Consider the following 4422-nt stretch of genomic DNA (forward strand, 5'->3'; position numbering starts at 1 on the left):
TCTTTAATTTTATTATTGTGATCAAGATGGTCATGCAAACATTCCATAGGTTCTTTCTTAACTTTTACCCTAAGCCCCATTTCTTTCTTGCTTAGCAGTTCTTCCTGTTGCCAAGGTTGAGATGACCTACTTTTGATAGCAATTCCCAAATTGCCTTCAGGTATTTACATGGGGAGCAAGAGGTTCAGTGGGGTCTGTCAAGTATTGCATGAGGGCACATTACCGTGCATGTGTCTCCTTGTTTTTATTCCATATCTTGTTTCCCTCTGAACATCTCTATGTTGCAGGTTCTCACCAGAAAATACAGAACTTCTTACAACTTTAGAATTACTCTACTTATAGGTAATAAAAACTCTTGATTCATTAATGCGTTGATGTTAGAAATGCTTTTGGGTTTGTGTGTATGGTGGTTTTCCTGCATTTTGGTATTTATTTTACTAAAGGTCAAATATAGTACATGAACTACACTCTATTTGATTTTCTTTGCTAAAGGAATTAATTTTCTGCATTTAAATTAGAAACAATTATATTTTAGCCTAGTGCAACTATAATTCTTATCTAGGCTGGGCATGGTGCCTCATGCCTGTAATCTTAGCACCGTGGGAGGCTGAGGCTGGTGAATCACTTGATTCCAGGAGTAGAAGACCAGACTGGGCAACATAGTGAGATCCTGTCTCTACAAAAAATACAAAAATTAGCCAGGCATGGTGTTGTGCATCTGTAGCCCCAGCTACTTGGGAGGCTGAGGTGGGAGGATTGCTTGAACTCGAGAGGTAGAGGTTGCAGTGAGCTGAGATTGAGCCACTGTACTCCAGCCTGGGTGACAGAGTCAGACCCTATCTCAAAAAAGTTCTTATGCAACCCAGGAAAGAGCATATATGAGAAATAACTCTGGTGTTGGGGGCTTGTTACTTTGTTTTAAGGAGAGAAACTGACACAAGTAAGCACTTCTTAGGGCTTTGGGGCAAAGCCATTTCTGTTGATCTTTCTTCCCAGCCAAGGTCTTACTGGAAAGGGAGAAGGCAAAGCATACTTTATTTAGAATAAGAAGTCTTCAGTCCCTCCACATTCCTGAATGTGAATGGGATTCTTTTAGCTCCATTGATTATCTTGCTGAGGATCCAGTGCCCAGATATCCAAGGGGCCTTTCCCCCATCTCCAACATACACATTTGCCAAATTCCTTGTTCAGCTGATTCTGCCTCCAGCCCTGCCTCTATGGTGGCCTTTATGTCGATTTCGTTTTTCCTTAAAAGGAATCAGGAGCTTAACCCTGGGTCTTCCTGGGCTTTGGCTTGGGAGGCTGGCCCCACGGGAGATGAGGATACCCAGCTCATTTTCTGTCAAGAGGCATTAATATGGAACAGTATTAGTGTGGCAGAGATGGTTCCTATCAAATATACTTTGACCTTATCAGGGGACAAATTAACAAAAATAGAAGGAGAACCATGACTGTGGGGATATTTAGTTTTCTTTATTATCTGGTAGCTGTAGCTGCTTTTTTTTTTTTTTTTTTTTTTTTTTGGTCAGGAGAACTCAAAAACGCCAGGGCATTTCTGTTCTGGGTGTAATTGACCAGACTCTTTAACTGCCATCTCCTTGCTGATATAAATTGTCTTGTTTGTTTTTTTTCCAAGCTCGGCATTTACCAGAAGGCATTTGAACATCTTGGCAATGCACTGACTTATGACCCTACCAACTACAAGGTATTGCAGGCTGTGAAGGCTCTGGCCTTCATGTAGGTGGTCCCATTGCTCCTAGAGGTGATCTGACCCTGGAAAGCAAAGGAATAGCTTCTTCAATTTGAATACATGAGAAATAGAAAAAATATAAATAAAAGGGGGTTCTTCTTATTTGAAAATCTTGAAGTATGCTCAACTTCTAAAAGTGCACATTTGTTATAACGGACATGTAAGCCCTGCAGAAAGCAAAATCATAGTGATAGTAAAGCTTAGGTGTTAACGTAGGAAATTAGCAATGCCTCCACAACTATTGTCAAAAATAATTCTGCTGGGCATGGTGACTTATGCCTGTGATCCTAAGACTTTGGAACGCTGAGGCAAGAGGATCACTTGAGGCCAGGAGTTCAAGATCAGGCTGGGCAACCTAGACCCCCATCTCTGCAAACAAAATTATTACCCAGTCATGGTGGCACACACCTGTAGTCCTTGCTACTCGGAGGGTGGAAGAGGGAGGATCACTTGAGTCCAGGAGTTTGAGGCTACAGTGGGCTATGATGGCACCACTGCACTCCAGCCTAGGTGACAGAGTGAGACCCTGTCTCTAAAAAATAATAATAATTATGTTGAAATGACCTCTAGAGTCCTAAGGATCTGATACTACAACGTTTGTCTAGATGTGACTTTGGGAATGAGAAGGAATAGCATCAAATTGATGAATATCATTGAGGAGATGTAGTAAGACAAGCTGTATATTGAAGGATACAAACTGAATTCCGATTTAGGAAGTCATAATAGCCTGTCAGCTCCTCACCTTGATACCTTTCCTTAGGGAAATGAAAGGGCTTGGCTGGTGAAGCCTACAGCTGACTCACCTTCTGTTGTAGGAAGAAATGTACCTTAAATATCCATGTATGGGTGTATTTTAGGTGTCTAGAACACTTGGTGTACCAAATAGGGGCTGCAGAGAACAGATTAAGTTTTTACTTAAAGGGCCCTGGTATTCACTTTGAAATACTGACTTTCCTGGCTAGAAGTAGGAAACAAATTAGATGGGTAAAGCAAGTAATATTTTATCTTTTTTTGTGCTCTGCAAACAGAGCCGCAGTATAGGGTGCAAGGACATTCCTCAGGAACATTTGTCCCAGTAGCTTGGCTATACTGTTTATGTCCCTGGAAGAAATTTTTTAGTCCCATCTGTGCTGCTGGGCCTGCTGAATGTCTATAGACTCAGGAAGGCTGCCTCACTGCTATAGCCTTTTGGGAATGACTGATTTACTTTCTATGTGCCATGTTTTCAGGCCATCTTGGCAGCAGGCAGCATGATGCAGACCCATGGGGACTTTGATGTTGCTGTTGCCCTCACCAGATACAGAGTTGTGGCTTGTGCTGTTCCAGAAAATCCTCTACTCTGAAATAACATTGAAATGTGTTTCTTCGGCAAGAAGAAATATGTGGCAGCCAGTATCCCCTCATGTTCTTTGTTTGCATACATACATGTGGTTATTGGGTCTTCTTAGCTTGCCCCACTCCCTCATTGACTGCTGCTTCTCTCTTATAGGCCATCAGCTGCCTGAAATGAGGCAACTTCTTGGCACCCTTCGATTGGAAGATTCTGTATAATGTGGGCCTTGTCCATTTGACCGTGCAGCAGTATGCATCAGCTTTTCATTTTCTCAGTGCGGCCACCAACTTCAAGCCAAAGATGGGGGAGCTCTATATGCTTTTGGCAGGTAAGAAACATTTATGTGGAAAACTCTCTCTGCCATTTGTAATGAGGGAAAAATGGATTCAAATCATAGGAGATCAGTGGATGTCTTATAGGAGCCATTTTCTTGGAGATCCTATAGGAATCTGGATTACTCTTCTGGAGCTTAAAGAAATAACAAATGATGACAAAGGAACTTGATTGTTTCTAACTTGATGGAGTTCCACTCAAAGACCAACAGGTTAAATAAAGATAATCCCTCGTTCACCTTTTACCAATTTTTTCCCCTTGCTGTGACAATTCATTTATATATATATTGAGTCCAACTAAGTTCCAGACAACAAGTGTTAAGAGCTTGGGTTTTAGGTCGGGAACCTGCTTCTCCTATTTACTATATGTACCTAGGCCTAGTGTGAGGATTGCATGATTAAACACTCAATAAATAATAGTGGTTTTGTTGAAACACTGATTTTTGAAAACTTGGTTTTATTGTGGTTATATAACTGGTCTATTATTATCAATATTATTATTATAATTGGCAAGTCAAGCTACCTTATGTTGAAACCCTTACCTCTTCTGAGCATGTTGTGTAGAATGCTATTCTCTTCCTGAAACTCAATTTTATACCATGCAAATACTAAAATTGATCATGAAAATAAGTTAGAATTAAACACTTTAAAAATTATACAAAGCCATTTAATTTTAAATTACTGACTAAATAGTCTTCCTGTGAAATATTTTCTCCATATACATTTACTTACCAAATGTAAGACCCGAAGAAGATTTCCATGTCCTCATTTGGCAGTGGTCTTCCAGTGGCTTTTTGTTCATTACTGTGGGGTTCTTATTTATAAGCGAAAGCTTGTGAAAGCAGTTGAGGCATGGTTATTTGAGAGTTGCCTGCATACAGAAATAACTTTTTTTTTCCCCCATTTATTTATTTTATTGCATTTTAGGTTTTGGGGTACATGTGAAGAACATGCAAAATTGTTGCATAGGAACACACGTGGCAGTGTGATTTGCTGCCTTCCTCCCC

The 4422-nt window shown here is 40.4% G+C and overlaps 1 long non-coding RNA gene across 1 annotated transcript; it reads left to right on the forward strand.

Moving 5' to 3' along the window:
* Positions 1–283: 283 nt before the first annotated feature.
* Positions 284–3167, forward strand: LOC108297719. The gene is made up of 3 exons (XR_001822305.2): positions 284–342; positions 1637–1705; positions 2980–3167. It is a non-coding gene; the product is annotated as an uncharacterized LOC108297719 (long non-coding RNA).
* Positions 3168–4422: the final 1255 nt, after the last annotated feature.

This window comes from Cebus imitator, unplaced genomic scaffold, assembly GCF_001604975.1.
Source record: "Cebus imitator isolate Cc_AM_T3 unplaced genomic scaffold, Cebus_imitator-1.0 Scaffold832, whole genome shotgun sequence".
In the NCBI taxonomy this organism is placed as follows: Eukaryota; Metazoa; Chordata; class Mammalia; order Primates; family Cebidae; genus Cebus; species Cebus imitator.